At 41.2% G+C, this 19,472-nt stretch overlaps 1 protein-coding gene across 4 annotated transcripts in view; it reads right to left on the reverse strand.

The window, feature by feature from the left end:
* The window catches only part of LOC122558425 (akt interacting protein), a 44,478-nt gene extending 25,380 nt beyond the window's left edge, over positions 1-19,098 (reverse strand). The window contains exon 1 of one of the 4 annotated variants that reach the window (XM_043706982.1): positions 19,007-19,098. The gene's annotated coding sequence lies outside the window, so the exon portion shown is untranslated. Of the gene's footprint in view, positions 1-12,643; positions 12,744-18,300; positions 18,323-19,006 lie in introns of those variants that run through there. The other 3 variants (XM_043706983.1, XM_043706985.1, XM_043706984.1) reach the window with 3 other exon arrangements.
* Between the last annotated feature and the right edge of the window lie 374 nt (positions 19,099-19,472).

Consider the following 19,472-nt stretch of genomic DNA (forward strand, 5'->3'; position numbering starts at 1 on the left):
GGGGCGGTTTGGTTGATTGGTGCGGGTGTCTCGGAGGTGTTCCCTAAAGCGCTCTGCTAGGAGGTGCCCAGTCTCTCCAATGTAGAGGAGGCCGCATCGGGAGCAACGGATACAATATATGATATTAGTGGATGTGCAGGTAAATCTTTGATGGATGTGGAAAGCTCCTTTGGGGCCTTGGATAGAGGTGAGTGAGGAGGTGTGGGCGCAGGTTTTACAGTTCCTGCGGTGGCAGGGGAAAGTGGCAGGATGGGAGGGTGGGTCGTAGGGGGGCGTGGACCTGACCAGGTAGTCACGGAGGGAACGGTCTTTGCGGAAGGCGGAGAGGGGTGGGGAGGGAAATATATCCCTGGTGGTGGGGTTAGCTCCAGCTTCATGTCTTTGCAGCTACCTTTACTTAACGTTAATAGTTACATCCGATTCCAGCCTCTTCCTCTCAAACTGTTGGGTGAATTCTATGACGTGGTGGTCATTGCACCCCCCCCCAGGGTTCCTTCACTTCAGCTGCCTAATCAAGTCTGCCACATTATATATCAATTCAAGAACTGGTTATTTCCCAGTGGGGTCTATCACAAGCTGCTCCAATAAAATAAAACAGACATTCCACATATTCCTTTCCTTGGGATCTACTGCCAACTTGATTTTACTACTGTACAAGCATATTGAAGTCCCCATCATTATTGTAATAGAAAATGCATGCAAGACAGACACTATCATACAATTTGTTTTCTGTCCCACATTCTGATTATTGCTTGGGGGCCTGTACATAATTCCTATCAGGGTGTTTCCCCTCCCCCACCCCCTTAACTCTGCCCACACAGATTCTATGCCTTCTGACTCTAGAAGTGAGTAAGAAATGAAATTAAACTGGTTTTAACAAAAGGAAGAAATCCCCCATGCCCATATACCGGTCTTTAGATATTTACTTCCCAGCTGCATTGGAACCTGCAAATTTCAACCTCCACTACAAACTCATTACATTTTCTTGTATACTGTACACATTTAGGCACAACTCCGTTAGTCATATGATTCTTACAATGGAGAGGCTTGATAGGCCACAGACGGCAGTCAATGTTTACCCACATTGCTGAGTTGGGAGTTCACATGTAGGCCAGACCAAGGATAGAAGTTTTTTTTTCAAAAATAGTCATCTTTTTCATGGTCATTAAATTTGTCAAATTCAGTAGGATTTAAACCTGGGTTTCAGGGTTAATAGTCTAGCAATAAAAGCACTAGGCCATCAACTCACTGAATTTGTTGCATATTTATCCCACACCATCTTCCGTTTTCATGGCCATTCAAAAACAAGTTCCCTAGCAAGTCCTACTTGCTACTAGAAACAGTTGCCTTTTATTTATGCTATCAATAGTTCACAATCTTGCACATTTAGCTAATCGCTTTGTACTTTATCATTTTTTTCAAAGCTAAATTATCACCAAATCATTGGAGTCTTTTTATTGACGTAAATCCGATTCTCAAACTCTACTTGCCAATGTAGCTTTCCATCCAGTTGAAGTGTAGTTATTTTGTGCTCTACATATCTCTGCCCAGTGCTTACGAATTAAACAGTTGCTAACGTTTGTCCATTAACATGGCTCATATTTCTTCATATTTAACTGACCTTTGCCTTTTTCCAGTTCAACAGCTTTATCTTTACTTGTTAAGTCACTATCAAATGGTGATAAGTTGTGCCCGGATGTTACAATCCCATAGAGATTGTTAATAGTCAAATGGAAAAATTCAAATACTGGAGTAGTTTACTGAAAAAAAAATGAAGCTGCAGTATTGCACAGTTTCAAATATATAAATTAAGGCAAACACTACTCAAACCAAAGTCTTAGGTTATGACAAACATTACAACAAAAAGAACAAACAAAATCTCATTCTCCAGACTAAAATTTTCTATTGAACCTCCCTTTTATGACTTCTTGCAGGAAGTCTTTGATGACATTGAAGGTTGAAGGTTAAAGCTTCCTACACAGCTCCCTTGAAAAGTCTGAGACTTTTCAACTCCAGTCATGCTTCACTCGCAATTCCTTCGCGGAGAATTTAAACAAAACGTAGAACAGTCCCGGTTTCTAATATCGCCAGGCAAATTCTCTTTCACTGCCTTCTCAACTCAGGGCTTAAAATACGAATTGGTAGCTTCCAACTTTAAGTTCAAAACCTTTTGCTTTTTCAAAAACTTATTACTTGTCTGCAAGAAAAAAAACTCCATGCAAAAATAATTAGCACCCTGCATTCCATTTGCAACAGAAATTCACATTTCACTTCAAAACTGAATCTTTGATTGAGACTAATGAATTTTTCTTTAAGCACGTTATTAAACTTCCTGCAGATTTGCAGGTTCTACCAAGACACATTTTACAAATTGCTTTTTGTATAGAAATTACATGCAGAATTTAAAAGTTTTTACTGAGATAAGTATTAACGGAGATTCTACTGTGTTTCAGGCAAAAGCCTGACAGTCCAGATAAAGGGCTTTTTCCTGAAACGTTGATTTTCCTACTCCTTGGATGCTGCCTGACCTGCTGTGCTTTTCTAGTACCACACTCACGACTGATCTCCAGCATCTGCAGTCCTCCTCACTTTCGCCTAGAGATTCTATCACATGGTCAGTAATGGGTCATCTATTAATTAAGTTTTCTCCTCCTAATTCTGATCTCAACAACTAAATATTAGGTCATCCCAGAACTATTACTATTTGATACTCAAAGGATTTCTGAAATCAAGCATTTTAAATTACTCTACCCATACAAGTGTTACCTTGCTGAAACTAAAGCTATTAACATCAACCATGAAACTTGATGATTATGACATGGGACTAGTACATTCCTTTACGAAAAGCTTTTGCATGTTTAAATTTATCCTAATTTAAGCAGGATCAAGAAGCCCTACATTACTGGTCAGTGAGTTTTATGCCTTTGATGCACAGGACCTTAAAAAAATACATACCTAACAATTTTGAAACATACTTTACAAGCTATATCTAAAGACTTCCTGAAAGTGAACACATTTCTGCTGGAACAGCAATGTTGTGAATAGCTGCAAGCTGATGCACCTAAACTAAATCTCAAACATTTGAGAAGTAGGAAGAGTAGTAGCTTAAGTCCCTCAAAGATTGATTTTTAAGGATATTATTCTCAACATACCTTTCAAGTAAACATTAAGCAGAGAAGTGTGATAAATCATTATTCTCGCATTCAATGTCTCAAAGGATAACACTCAAATACAGCTAACTTTGTTTTAATTGGCACCTTATCAACCGGGACTCTTTATAAACTAGCAAAGATTACATGCCTCAAATACTGCGATCTACCACAATGTCAGAATATTTATGCTATAAATTAATTATAACTGATGTTTATACCGCCTTCCTTAAGTTGCTATTACTGTGTATTTTTACATGGATTTTAGGTAGAGTGCGAATGTTTAAGGGATGTTGATGTCTTGAAGTTTTGCTCGGTAAGAGTTTATTGTAGTTAGGACCATAAGACATGGGAGCGGAAGTAAAGCCATTTGGCCCATTGAATGGTGTAGTGGACTCAATCATAGCTGATGGGCATTTCAATGTCACACACCCATACTCTCTGTAGCCCTTAATTCCTTGTGAGATCAAGAATTTATCAATCGCTGACTTGAAGACATTTAAAGTCCCAACCTCCACTGCACTCTGTGGCAATGAATTTCACAGGCCCACCATTCTCTGGCTGAAGAAATGTCTCCTCATTTCTGTTCTAAATTGACCCCCTCTAATTCTCAGGCTGTGCCCATGGGTCTTAGTATCCCCGCCTCATGGAAACAAATTCCCAGCGTCCACCCTTTCTAAGCCCAAGTTTCTGTTAGAACTCCCCTCAACCTTCTAAACTCTAATGAATACAATCCCAGGATCCTCAGCCATTCATCGTATGTTATGCATACCTCTAAACTATTCATCTCAAAAACCCACCGTAATTCAGCCTGCAAAATCCACTTCCATTTTCAACTTACGCATTCTTTAACTTATCGATCCTGGTCTCTGAACTCTCCAAATGAAAACCCCATCCTTTACGGTAAAATAGCCCTAATCCAAAGTCACAAACATTAAAAACAAAATACCAAAGAACTGTAGATGCTGGAAATCACAGCCATTCTGAAGAACTGCCACTGAACCAGAAACATTAACTCAGCTTTCTCTCTCCAGATGCTGCCAGACCAGAGTATCTCCGGCTACTTTGTGGCACAAGCAACATTCTCTATTCTGCACTCATTAACACTAGGCATTATCTTCTTTCAGTCTTCCTATTCTCCCTGTAATCTTTGATATAGTCAGTAATACAATCCACCTAGGCACGAACAAAATTTTTTTCCTACTTACATTTAAACTATCTTGCTGTTCCTTCACTGGTGACAGAGGGTTTCCAGTATTTTTAATCTAACTATTCTGTGGGTGTAACCACATCAGATGCAGTTCAAGGCAGCAACACACCACCACCTTCAGGACAATGATAAATAATGTATTCCATACCTGTGACATCAACACCCCAAGAAAGAAATACAAACAGGAAAGCACAAGAGGAACAATTGATATAAATATCTCAACTGGGAAGAGCAAAGTAAAAAAGATTGGGCAACACTTTGGCTAGGTTTAACATTCCTCCTGAAAAGAACGAACGAACGAACATGGTTTCCTATGGTAAGGCCATTCAACCCACAAGCCTGCCCATCATTCTATAAGATGATGAATGATCTGCCCTCGACCTCAACTCCCCGTAGCCCTTAACTCTTAAAAGTCAATATCCTCTTTAAAAACTTCAATTGATCTCGTACAATTTTCTGCAAGACAATTCCAGACAGTCACCACTCAGAAGAGATTCCTATGCATTTCAGTCACAGAATAAGGAGACTGTCAATTAAAACTATGGCTCCTAGTTCGAAATTCTCCTACAAGTTGAAATATTTCAACGTCTACCTGTTCAAGTTCCCTCAGTCTTGCATGTTTCAGTAAGATCACCCCTTACTCTCCATAAGGAAGACCAGACTTTAGAAGGACTCTATCAATTTATTTGTTTTCTTATCAAGATTCTCAAGAATAGACTGACAGAATTGGAGACCCATAATAGTGAATACTTACTTTGTCAGAAAAGGAGTAGCCAGTCATTAATTATTTTCCCTTACAGCCAACTTATGCATTCCAGATGCCGCATGCTGTTCCATATCCATGTACAGCCACGTTAAGATTTTGTATTTGCTAAATAAATAGCAGCTAATACCAAAAACACTAAACTACTGTTAACTTACTTGTAAATTATATGAATTAGCATTTTAAATTGTCAACCTCCCACGATATGCACACGCAATAGTTGAAATCGAATTGAGAAAACAATACACTTCCCAGTATCAGCAGCAATTATCTGGCAACAAACATGCCTGGTATAAAATGAACTAGAACAAATTCTTAATCAAAAAGCAACTAATAAAACTGACATTCAGGTAGTGAATGCTATAATTGCGGTTTTAGTGACTTCGACAAAAACCACATCTTATTAATTGATGTATAGATTTATCAAAACTACACATTTTTGAAGAAAAACAACAAATATCAAGCGCAGAAAATAGAAAGACTATTTTCAGCTCACTGTCACAAATGTGAGAAAAAGTATATAATCATTGCTGAAACTGGTTAAAAATAATACATTGTAAGTGGGGTAGGGAACAGGAAAAGTACTGGGAATATGTGCATTTTCAAATTAAAACACTGAACTAGAGTATAAGCATTGTTGGAACAAGACAAGACATGCAGTTGCCCCAGCAACAGGACGGTTATCTACAGTGCACAATACTGCAAGCATAATCCCAAAGTTAAAGGACCAGTTATACAATAATATAGCCTCAAATATGAGCTATCAGCAAACCATTCCAGACATGCCCAAAAAAAAAACAGCTGGGACCAAACTAAGTGCAGAAATTTGATCTAAGTCTTAAATATTACAAGATTTACAACTCAATTATTTATATGGTCAGATATCGTTCACCACTGGTGAATGTTCCTGTATTATATTTGTTATGGAACATCAGTGGAGATCCTGTATAATCCAAAAAAAAAAACTTTGCTTGCCTGAAGGTTTAACAGTGGTTTAAACAGTTAATAGGGAGAAGCAGGCTCCAAAACATTCCCATAATTTGAAGTCATGGGAAACTAATACTGTATTCTTGCCTATCCAAAAAAATAAACTATTTTAAGAACACTTGTTCAAAGAGCATCACACCAACAGATCCACTGACAAATTCCTCCTTATTTAAGGATCTAAAGTTTCTAAAAGCAACTTTTTTCTCCATGGTTGACATGAAAAATTTAACCTACAAAAACAGAATATTTAACTTTTTATTGAATGAGATTGCTGAAGTTCAGTGCAACTTTACAATTTAAAGCACTCAAGTTTAATTTCAAAAATAGAACTAATTCACAAGATTTAACAGTCGAGAGCTGGAAGAAGTCAAAAAAGCATAAAGAGAAATCGGCAGGACCAGAGGACAACACCAGCTAGCCATCATAAATCATAAGTGATTAGGGGTTTGACAAAAGATTGTGAACAGGCCTGCAAAAAAAATGACATTAAGAGTCAACATGACAATTGAAGTGTACTAATTAGTTCAGTTACCTGTGTGCACTCAGATCAAGTAGTATCCACCATTGCTGTGGGAACTAGATGTGTGCAATATTAACTACCCAATTTGAGCTATGGTGCATGTTAAGACTTTTTACTTTTACATTCTGACAATAGAGATAATATGGTCCTCTAAATTCTAGTAGCAGTAATCTATAGAACCCAGAATATTAGCTTTACAGTAAAACAGAAAAAAAAAATCAGGAGATAATGAGATATGTAACAAAGGCACTACATTAACTACAGGTGGCATTAATCTTAGTGTGGATTGTGATAGCTTATTTGGCAGAGGAAACTGTGGGGAAGAATTTGGACTGTATTCGTTGACCGTTTCAAAGAGCAGCAAGTTGTGGATTCAACCAGGTACCAGCCTATTTTGGTTTGGTGATATGTAATGAGTCAGGTTTAATAGATGAAAGCAGAGTAAAAGCAGCCAGAGGAAACGCTGACCATAATATTCAGTTCAAGGGGAAAGAACTTGGGTCAGCAAAGCTTGCTGCTATGTTTAAGTAAGGGCAATTACAAAGAAATGAGGACAGAGTTGCCTCAAGTGGACTAGGAAAGGAGTTTAGCAAACACATTTGAGCAATAATGGCAAATGTTTAAGAAAACAGTTAATAGCGCACAGTAAAGATTTTAAACAGTGAGGAATGAGGATTCTAGGAAGGGATAAGCCAACCACAGAAGTTAATGACAGCATCAAATTCAAAAGATAAAAAAAAAACAAATGTGGCAAAGATTAGTGTCAAGCCAGATGATTGGGAAAGCTTTAAAAACCAAAAGATGAGCAAATATAATAAAAAGAGTGAGAGGATAAACTAAAGGGTAAACTTAGAAGTAAAGTCAAGACAGACATCAAAAGCTTCTTTAAAAAATATACAAAAATGCAGAGACGCCAAAAATTGAACACTGACCCTTTAAAAGGTGGCGGCAGGGGAAAACCACAAGATCCAGGAAATGGCAGAGGAATTGAGTAAACACTTTGCAGTAGAGGGCATGAATAACATCCCAAAGTTACTAAACAACCAAGGCTTAAAAGAAAGAGAAACTTTAGTAAATATCGGAAAAGAGGTGCTTAAGGAAACTAATGGGGCTAAAGACCAATAGGGCCCCTGGACCTGGAGGAATGCATCCTAGAATATGGAAAGGAAGCAGCTACAAAGGCAAAGGCAGTGGATGCACTGGTAGCAATCTTTCAACTATCCTTAGATTCTGTAAAAGTCCCTGAGGACTAAAATTGTCAAAATGACACCTTTTATTTAACAAAGGGAAACAGACAAAAAAAAAAGTAAGTTAGGTTTAACACATTGTTGGGAAATGTTAGATTCTATTATACAGAATGTAATAGCCAAGCATTTAAAAATATGTATGATCAGGCAGAGTGAGCAGGGCTTCTTCAACGGGAAATCATGTCGAAGATATTTACTCGAATTCTGTGTGGTGCTAACAAGCAGAATAAATAAAAAGGGAATATAACAGTCAGCTGTCCAAATTGTCCACACCAACCAGATATCCCAATCTGACAGTTCCATTTGCCAGCCTATTCATATATCCATTAAAGTACTGTAATTGTACCAGTCGCCACCACTTCCTCTGGCAGCTCATTCTATACACGTATCACACTGAAAAAGTTGCCTCTCGGGTCACTTAAATCTTTCCCCTCTTACCTTGAACCTATAACAAGTTTTGGACTCCAACACCCTAGGAAAAAACCTTGGCTGTGCATCCTACCCATGCCCCTCACGATTTTGTAAACCTTTCTCCAAGGTCACCCCTCAGCCTCCGATGCTCCAGAGAAAACAGCCTCAGTATATTCAGAATCAACTCCTCCAGTCTCAGTAACAACCTTCTAAATCCTTGGGGTGGCACGGTGGCTCAGTGGTTACCACTGCTGCCTCACAGCACCAGGGTCCCAGGTTCGATTCCAGCCTCTGGCGACTGAGTGTGGAGTTTGCACGTTCTCCCAGTGTCTACATGCTCAGTTTTCCTCCCACAGTCCAAAGATGTGCAGGTCAGGTGAAATGGCCATGCTAAATTGCCCATAGTGTTAGGTGCATTAGTTGGAGAGAAATGGGTCTGGGTGGGTTACACTTTGGAGGGTTGGTGTAGACTGGTCGGGCCAAATGGCCCGTTTCCAAACTGTAGGGAATCTAAACTAAAAAAAAAAATCTTTTCTGAACCCTTTTTAAGCATCCTTCCTGTGGAAGGTGACCAGAATTGAACACAATTCTAAAAGTGGCCTCACCAATGTCCTGTACAAACACAACATGGCCTCAATTCCTATACTCAACGCACTGACCAAAAAAGGCAAGCATAGCAGTGCCACCTTCACTATTCTGTCTACCTGAGACTCCACTTAGTCTCTTTGTGCAGCAACACTCCCCAGGGCTCTATTAACTATAGAAGTCCTGCCCAGGTTTGCCTTGCCGAAATGCAACACCTCACATTTATCCAAATTAAATTCCATCTGCCACTCCACAGCCCAAAAGCCCAGGAAAAAGGTGAGGACTGTAGATGCTGGAGATCAGTGTCTAAAAGTGTGGTGCTGGAAAAGTACAGCAGGTCAGGCAGCATCAGAGGAACAGCAGTTGATGTTTCAAGCATCAGTTCATCATCAGCAATGTGCCCTCCCCCCCCAACCCAGAGAGATAAATGGAGGGAGGTGGGGCTGAGGGAGGACAAAGGTACCTAGAAATGCAATAGGTAGATGAAGGTGGAGGGGTGGGGAGAAGAGGAGGAATGATGGCGACTCTAGATTAGAGTGATGCTGGAAAAGCACAGCAGGTCAGGCAACATCCAAGGAACAGGAAAATCAACGTTTCGGGTAAAAGCCCTTCATCAGGAATTCCTGATGACGGGCTTTTCTGCTCCTCGGATGCTTCCTGACCTGCTGCGCTTTTCCAGCATCACTCTAATCTAGACACTAGTTTCCAGCATCTGCAGTCCTTATTTTTACCTGGATGATAGTGATTGGTCAGAGCAGAGGGTGGAATGGATAGGTGGGAAGGAAGATGGATGTGTAGGACAGTTCAAGATGGGGAGATGAGGAAACTGGTGAAAATTGACTGATGCTGTGTGATTGGAGAGTCCCAAGGCAGAAGAGGTGGCGTTCTCCCTCCAGTCATCAGGTGGCTAGGAATTGACAGTGGTGGAGGCCCAGGATTTGCATGTTGTCGGCAGAGTGGGAGGGGGAGTTGAAGCTGTCAGCCACAGGGCATTGGGGTTGTTTAGTAAGTGTGTTCCACAGAGATGTTCTCTGAAACGTTCTGCAAGTTGGTGTCCTGTCTCTCCAACATAGAGGAGACCACAACAAGAGCAATGGACAGTCGATGAGGTGTTTGGATGTGCAGGAAAATCTTGCCAGATGGGGAAGGATCCTTTGGGGCCTTGGATGGAGGTGACAGGCTGGTGCAAATTTACACCTCTTGCGGTGGGAAGGGAAGGTGCCGAGAACGCTGGGCAAGTTAGTAAGGGGCAGAGTGATTCTAATGAGACTGTCATGGAGGGAATGGTCTCTGCAGAATGCCGAAAGTGGTGGGAAGGGAAATATATCTCGTTGTGGGATCCAACTGTAGGTGGTGGAAATGGCAGAGGATGATGCATTGTATCCGGAGATTGGTGAGGTGGAAGATGAGGGCCGGGGAGGGGGGGGGGGGGGGGGAAAGAGTTCCCTCCTTGTTGCAGTTGGAGGGCTGGGGTTCAAAGTGTGGAAAGTGGAGGAGATGCATTAGAGGGCATTGTTGACCACACAGGAGGGGAAATTGCAGTCCTTGAAGTAGGAGGCCATCTGGAATGTTCTGGAGTGGAATTGATCCTCAAGGGAGCAGAGGCATTTGGAGTAAGGGATAGCATTCTTAACAGGAGTGGGGGGAGGGGGGAGAGAAGAGAGAAAGTGGTGGGGGGGGGGTGGAAGGAGGTTTGGTCCAGGTAGCTGTGGGAGTCGGTGGGTTTGAAATAGGTGGTTGTGTTGAGTCGGTCACCAGAAATGGAGATGGAGAGATCCACAAAGGGGAGGGAGGTGGTGTCCAAGATGGTTCAGGTGAACTTGGTCAGGGTGGAAGGTGCTCGCAAAGTTGATGAACTGTTCAACCTCCTTGTGAGAGCACGAGGGGCTGCCAATACAGTCATCGATATAACGAAGGAAAAAAAAACGGTGAGGAATGGTGTCAGTGTAATTGCTGAAGATGGACTGTTCCATGTACCCAAAGAGACAGGCATAGCTGGAGCTATTGGGGTGCCAATGGCTATCATTTTGGTCTGAAATAAGTCAGAGGATTCAAAAGAGAAATTGAGGGTGTGGCCTCCTCCACCACCAAGTTCTAGCCACTCCATGCCTGGATGAAGAACACCTCATCTTCCACCTTGGGACCCTCCAACCATATGGAATCAGTGTCGATTTCATCAGTTTCCACACCTCCCCTCCCCCCCACCTTAATCAGAGATCCAACCCTCCTACTTGGCATCGCCCTCGTGAACTGCCCATCTTCCTTCCCACCTATCTGCTCCAACCAATCACCATCACCTTCATCCTCCTACATATTCATCACATTTCTAGCTACTATTCCCTGACCCCCATCCCCTCTCCCATTTATCTCTCAGCCCCCTTAGGCTCCCCCTACATTTATGATGAAGAGCTTATGTTTAAAATGTTAACTCTCCTGCTCCTCGGATGCTGCCTGACCGGCTGTGCTTTTCCAGCGCCACGTTTTGACACAGCCCACTGGCCAATCTGATCAAGGTCCTGTTGTACTCAGATAATCTTCCCTGTCCATTACAGCTCCTAGTTGGATTTTTAGAGGAAGGTGTTTGATAAGGTACCACATGTTAGGTTACATAATACAAAGTTTAAAAACCATGATGTTAGCGGTTTTATGTTAGCATGGATACAGGATTAGTTAATTAATAGACAGACAAACAGTTAGGACAAGGTGGTCGTTTTCAGGATAGCAATCTGTAACTAGTGGAGTGCCACAGGGATCAGTGTTGGGACCACAATTTATAACATACTTAAAGTCAGATGTACAGGACAGAACAAACCCTTCAGTCCAACTCATCCATGCCCAACAAATATCCTAAATTAATCCTGTCCCCTTTGCCAGCATTTGGCCTGTATCCCTCTAAACCCTTCCTATTCATATACCCATCTAGATGCCTTTTAAATGCTGTAATTGTACCAGCCCCCACTTCCTCTGGCAGCTCAGTCCATACATGCATCACCTTTTGCATGAAAATATTGCCCCTTCGGTCTCTTTTAAACCATTCCTCTCTCACCTTCAACCTATTCCCTCTAGTTCTTGTCTCCCCCACCCCAGAGAAAGACCTTATCTATTTACCCTACCCATGACCTTCATGATTTTATAAACCTCTAAAGGTCACTCCTCAGCCACCAATACTCCAGGGAAAACAATCCTAGCCTATTCAGCCTCTCCCTACAACTCAAATCCTCCAACCCTGGCAACATCCTTGTTAATCTTTTCTGAACCCTTTCAAGTTTCACAACATCTTTCCTCTAGGAGGGAGGCCAGATTTGCACACAATATTCCAAAAAAGTTGTCTAACCAATAGCCAGTACAGCTGCAACAAGACCTCAACTTCCTTACTCACTGCTCTGACCAATAAAGGAAAGCATACCAAACAAACACCACCTTCACTATCCTTTACATTTTACAAAATTCTCAATGCACGAAATCTAAATTGGTTAAAACCTTACTATTCACATATTGTCCTCAAAGTTTTGCATATTCTTTACTTTGAACTATTATAACATTCAGTAGTTCTCTTCCCAAAACATTGAATTCAAAACCTTGGACCTATTTAACAGTGTTTCCATTACTGAATCCTATTCTATTCTGTACCTTCATCCAGCCTTCTATTCAATGCCTTAATCAACATTATTCCAACTCCAGTCTATCCTTTTGCTGGAATTTGTCATGGCAGTGGATCTTTGGGCTGTCTATGCCCTATTAAAAGGTGTATTCTGCTTCATTTGAACTAACCTGTTAAAGCTTGATAGGTTGTGAGCCATCGTGGACAGATCCATCACTACATGTGTAAAGGGCACATATCAGAAGTTGTGAAGTCCTGTCCTTCCCTAATTGAGGAAAATCCAATCTGAGGTGGAGGTGAAAAAAAGTCTATTTTATTCTTCCCATTTGGAGCCTTAGATATCCTCTTGCAAAGCAATGAGAAAGAGTAAGGGTATGAGCAGGTATGGCAAGAGTTAAGCTCTATCTGGAAAACAGAGGTTCAGCAGGAAGTGGGGATGGGGTTGGGGGGGTTGCAGTTCGAAAATGGGCAGACAACAGGACAGCATGGAGCTGCCACTGATGGGCCCCAGAAGACACTGCTTTTTCTAGTTAGGTGTGGCAGTCAGGATAAGATTTCTAGCTTTGGGTAAGTGTAAACTTGAGAATTTCAAGTATGGGTGTTTGAATGTATAATTCCCTGAAAATGTGTAATACAAAATCAATAAAAGTGAAAATATGGCATCAGCATCTAGATTTTACAAACGGAACTTTGAGTATGAGAATAAGTAGTGATTAAAACTTTACAATACACACTTTTTGATGATTTAGAGAAACATGTTTATCATTCCATTTGACTCTTAGCTGCAAGGATATTTTTAGTATTGTTTTTAAAATTGCGGACTGAAATGAGAAAAAAATGGTTTTAAATCCTTAATTAGGCTGAGCTAGAACAGCATTGAGAAGACAGCACATATTTTGAAAAGTAACCATGACAAGCATCATAAAAACTATTTTTAAGAATGACAGATCAACTGAGGTATACAAGATGCTAAAGGGATTTGACAAGGTAGGTGCGCAGATTATGTTTCTGCTGTTCTGAAGGGTCACTGGACATAATTTACTCTTCTGCCAGACCCATCGAGTTCTTTCTAGCAATTTTTTTTCTGATTTCTAACATCTACAGTTTTTTTAAAATTTGAGAGATATTTGTCTTGTGGGGCAATCTAGAACAAGTGGTAATAGTTTTAGGACTAATGACTTGGATGAGAAGAGTAAATGCACTCTAGTCCAGTTTGCAGATAACAAAGATAGGTGGGAAGACAAGCAGTGAGGATGAGATAAAGCAAGTGAACAAAAACCTAGCAGATAGAATATAATGTAGGAAAATGTGTGGTTGTGCACTTTGGCAAAAGAGGGGAATTAAATGGAGAAAGTTTGCTGACAGCTGCAGAAGAAGCATGAATCACAAAGTTACAGTTCTCAATGTTCACAACACTAATTTGTGTATACTGCCATCAAAAACAATTCACTTTTGTAGGATTATAAAGTACCCCAAATTTATTCATTATGCACATATGCCATTTCATTTAGCATAAATCATTCTTAGTTATCTGCTGCACACGTGAAACATGCGCTGCTGCTCCTGCTTGCAGCTATCCCATCAGGAGATTTACTGTCATGGTATGCCACAACATCAGTATAATGTACTGGAATTAGATAATCTTGACCCATTCAAAAAGCTTTAAATTACAGGCACTTTTACATCTGTCATTCTGCTGGCAGGATATGGTCGTTGTTTTTAAAACAATGCAAGCATGTTAAGCTGCCAAATGAGCATCATTCTTCCACACAATTTCAGAAGCAGCAGCGACTGGCATTCTTGCAGAAATTTACATCACAATCCAGATTAGTTAACAGAATCTGAAAAGTAACTTCATTGTATACAGAAACAAAAGGTTACAGTGGTTAATCAGTATGTAGAAAACACAAGTATAACTATGCTACATTATTAATTATTGAAATGTGGTTTCAGTGCCACAACTAAAAAGACTTTTTCAGAAAACATGCACATCACTCCCACTAAACAGACTCTCACTATGTAAATCTGGAATCTGAAAATTTAGCAGTTGAGAATAAGCTAACAACAAAGTTATATTCCACACAAAAATGCATCAAAAAATCCTTATGTCTATATTGACAACTACAATACTAATTCCAATGAAATGTTGCTTTAAGAAAAACAAAAAGACAGTAGTGTTTTTCTTTCATAGGGTAGATGAAAAAACCCATGGAGGTATTAAAAAAGTGAAGGGGTCTTTCTAGTATGTTGGCCAATATCAATCCCCTCAAACCGACAAACAGATCTGATTACCTACTTTGTATTAGATTGCTTTTTATTATAACTTCAATGTGCAGATTATCTAGTATGTTTCTTCACACCAGTTACTGTACTTCTAAAACTTTTGGTAGTACAGCAGTTCAGGAAAACCCAAGGTTGAGAAAATCTCCACAAATTAAAAGCCTTCTCTCAACTCAATCACTGATAGCCTGTGTCCCACAAATTCAGCAATTCACTACCGACATCTCTCCGCTCCAGCGTTTGGAGTGTCCAGCATGTGAAAAGTTCAGAGAGGACAAAATTCCAAGAAACGTGTCCGAGAACTTTTCAAGCCAGTATAAAAGGTCTTAGACATTTTCTAATCTATTCTGCTCAGTGATGTTCTTACACTTACAGAATGGGTGGGTTTTCAACCCAGGCTTCCTGGCTCAGAGGTAGGGACATCACCAGTACACCACAAGAACACTTACATAGGAAGTCCTATAGGAGAGGGGCATTGCTATCACAGACATGACTGAGGGAGGGACCTGGAAGTTCAATATTCCTGGATACACAGCCTTTCAGCAAGATTGGGGTGGATGGCTAAAGAGAAGTGGCCATGTCATAATAGTGATCAAGTAGTCAATTACCACAGAGAAAGGATGATATCTTGGGTTCCTTGAATGAGGCTATATGGGTAGAAATTTAAAAAGGGGGCAATCACTTTGGTTGGAGGGTTTAAGAGTACACCACAGCAGTCAGACCGAGATAGACACACAGGCAAATCTCAGAAGGGTATTAATAGTATGGGATATTAATATTAACTGGGATAGACAATTATGAAAGGCTTAGAAGCTGCAGTTCTTAAATTGTATCGAGGAGAGCTTTTTAAGCCAACACCAAGTTCCACAAGAAAGGGAGTGCTGCTGGATCTAACTTTACGGAAAAAAGCCAGGCAAGTATTAGAATTTGCAGTGGGGAGCATGTCAGTAAAAGGAGGACCATAACTCACTGAGATTGAAGGGTAATTTTGGATAAGGAAAAAGATGGGCCTGACGAAAATTGAGAAGGCCTATTTTAATAAGGTGATCTGCTCAAAATGGACCTGCAACAGCTACTTGCAGGAAAATCCACAGAGTACTGGGAAATATTCAAAATGGTAATAGCGAGTGTGCCGGGCCAAACATTCCTATAAATGCAAAAGGGTGTGACTGACGGGTACAAAGAACTCTGGACGTCAAGGAACTTAAGGATTTTACAAAAAAGGAAAGCTTACAGTAGATGCAGAAGGCTAAAAACAGCAGATGCCCTAGAATAAGGAAAATGTGAAGGGTTGCTAAGAAACGAAAGTGGCAAAAGGACATGAGGAAACACTGGCTGGTAACAATAAGGAAAATCCAAAAGGAGTTTTATTAGTATATTAGGAGTGAGAGAAAAACCAACGAAAAAGGCCATAATGAGCTAAAAAGATAACCTGTCTGCAGAGCCACAAGACTGATAAGGTTTAAAATAAGTAATGCAAATCTAAGTCTGTATTCACAATAAAAGGAAGGACGATGTAAGCATAGAAATCAAGGCAGAGGATTGCGATATAGTTGATCAAAAGTTAGCATTTGAGGGGAAAGTGGTATTATTGGATTGAAAGTGGATAAATATCCAGACATGAGATTATATCCAAGACTTCAGTGGCAGGCAAGGCATGAGACAGCAGGGCTCTGACAACTTTCAAATCCTCTCTGGTCACAGGAGAGGTGCCAGAGGACAGCTAATATAGTATCATTAGTCAAGAAGTGTGGTCAGGCCAGTGAGTGTAACAGCAATGATAGGGAAACAATGGGAAAACACTGAGGGACTGAATTAATCTCCACTTGGAAAAGCACTGTTAATCTAGAGTAGTATGGCTTAAGGGAGGAGATTTGATTGAATTTTGAGTTGATGCAGGAGACAGACTTCAGGAAAGCTTTTAACCAGTGGGACATGCAAGACCTTGTCAAAAAACTAAGAGCCCATTGGATCCAAACCAGTTTAGTGTCAGGAAGTAGAAGGTAATAGTCACTTTGTGATTAGAAACCAGCATCCAGGTGTGTACCACAGGGCTCTCTGCAGGGTCCCTAACTGTTTGTTGATTACATTAAAGATCTAGACATGACTGTCAGAAGTATGATCATTAAGTTCATAGATGACATGAAAATTGGTGAGGTAAAGAAGAGGAAAGCTTTTATAGAAAAAACAATAATGCAGATGGACTGAACAGGTTAGTGTAGTGTAAGGTAGTACATTCTGGGCAGATGACAAGGCAAGGGAATATACATTAAATGGTAGGATCCTTGGAAATAGGAGAAGATGTACCCAAATGATAGATTCTCTAAGGTAGCAGGACAAGCAGATGAGATGGTTAAGGGGCTGTGGCATACTTGCCTTTATTAGTGAGGGCACTGAACACAACAGCAAGGTGCTTATGACAAAGCCGCATATAGTGTTATTTTTTGGACAGAGTTCCAGATACACTCCAGCCTTTGGGTGAAATAGTTCTTCCTCAAATCCCACTAATACACCATCTGGTCTTAAAACTACACCTCAATGCAGAGGGTTTCTTCTGATGTACCCTGTCCATGCCCCTCAATTATTGCACCTCCATCAGAATCCCCTTACACCACTCTTCTCCTCACCCCCCCCATCCCTAATCCCTCACCTTTCTCTTTCCCAAGGAAAAAAAAAGTTTATCCAGTGTCACTTCATAAAAGAATAGCTCCAGTCAACGCAACAACTTAGTGAATTTCATCTCACCTGAAAGTGCAATTATTTTCTTGCTTTAGTGGGACAACCAGAACTGCACAGTTCTCCAGCTGTAGCATACCAACAAAAGATTGTAGGAGACAGAAACCCTGAAGACGTAACTACTTAGATAGGCACTTGAAACACTATAGCACATAAGGCTATAGGCCAAATGCTAGAAAGTGATTGGAATAGATGGACATTTGTTGGCCAACACAGACCAACTGGCCAATGGACCACCTCCTCTACTGTAAAACAATATGACACTATATGCAAGTAAGTGACAACCACTTTTTAAACAATCAAAAAGATCTAACCAATAAGTCAGAATACACAATATTCAAGTTGAAGGAAACAGCAAATTATCTTTGCATCAATTGATATGAATGAAAACCTTCAACTGATGGAATAAATAGCCACTACTATTCTAAAATTCTAACCTGGGTTATAAATTCCAACCTACACCCACATTGGGAGGTATTTGGTACAGACTGCAACCTAATTCACAAAACACACAATTTCAAAAATACACAAGATTACAAAACTATTTACAAGCTCAAACCACTTAGAAATGATCACATCATTCGTAAACCTGAGTAGAAAGACAGATCCAAAATAAAAGGGTAATAAGTTTCACAAATTAGACCTAAGAACAATTTGAGAAGGCACCCACCAACAGAGACAGAGCACTGAGGTATAAAGAAACAACACTCCATATAGGACTGAAGCTTCTATAACCATGTCGCAAGTACACACACAGGTACAGAATTTCACAAACCCCATATTTTCATGATTTTTAAGAAATCATACAAACCAGATATCAACCACTTCAAGGAGTGAATAACCCAGCGACAGAGGTCAACAATTCCACTTCATAAAAACCTCATTAAGCTGTTAAATAAGTCTTTACAAAGCTAGATATCAGATTTTGTTTCACACTACAGTGCACACACACACGGACGTTTCCAGCAACGTGAAAGGCGGTGATTAAATGCAAGTTGCTATTGCTGTCATGCTCAGGTTTTAAAGCCCTGAGGGGGCTCGGGCACGGGGAGAATTGTGCTCGGTTGGAGATAGATGTGGGGAATGGGACAGCACTAGGTGAAGGCCCTGGTCATGGCTCGGCTTTGGGGGGAGTGGGAGAGGGGGGAGGGAGTGGAGGGGAGGGGGGGGGGGGGGGGAGAGTGGGGAGGAGTCGGCTCGGTCGCTCCTCACCCCCCCGGGCCCGGTAACACTGCGCAAGCGCACTGAAATAGCTCGCGCAGAGCCACAGCCACGGCCCACTGCCATTGGCCAGCGGAACACGGACGCCGATAATAGACCGCCGGCCGATTCGCTCAGCTTGCTGTCACTCAAAAGGAGAGCGAAGAGTAACCCGCCCACCCTGGGGGAACAACACCAGCAACACGGTCAAATCACCGGCCGCCGCCGAGCCACAACACCCCGGCTGAAGCGAACATTAAAATCTCAGGCACATCACACGTCCGCCCAAATCCTCAAAACACTCCGCACTTTCCTACCAGGTTGCCTCACCTAGCCGCCAATCCACGACCATCCTCCACAGATTAAAGACTCCCGGACCGGAAGAACCGCTCCCTTCCGGTTACCATCACCGCTCCCCACGCATTTGGGATTCCCATTGGTCCGGCCGCGCAGAGAGGGGCGCTGGCATTGGTGAATGACCGTGTCAATCATGAGCATCTCTGGGACGGGTTGTTGCGTTCGGATGGATCACGTGACCTACCGGTTGTCACGGACGCCATTTTTAATTTCCGATAAACAATGAGAGCTCCACCTGGCGGTGCTTAAAATAACTACACTGCAGGATTGTGGTCATCCCACTGGCAATCCCACCAAAGTCTTCAAGTCATAGAGTCATACATAGATTTATACAGCGTAGAAACAGATCCTTGGGTCCAACTCGTCCACGCAAAACAAGCTGGTCCCACTTGCCTGTGTTTGGCCCATATCCCTCCAAACCTTTCC

The sequence above is a fragment of the Chiloscyllium plagiosum genome, chromosome 17, assembly GCF_004010195.1.
Source record: "Chiloscyllium plagiosum isolate BGI_BamShark_2017 chromosome 17, ASM401019v2, whole genome shotgun sequence".
NCBI classification, from domain to species: Eukaryota; Metazoa; Chordata; class Chondrichthyes; order Orectolobiformes; family Hemiscylliidae; genus Chiloscyllium; species Chiloscyllium plagiosum.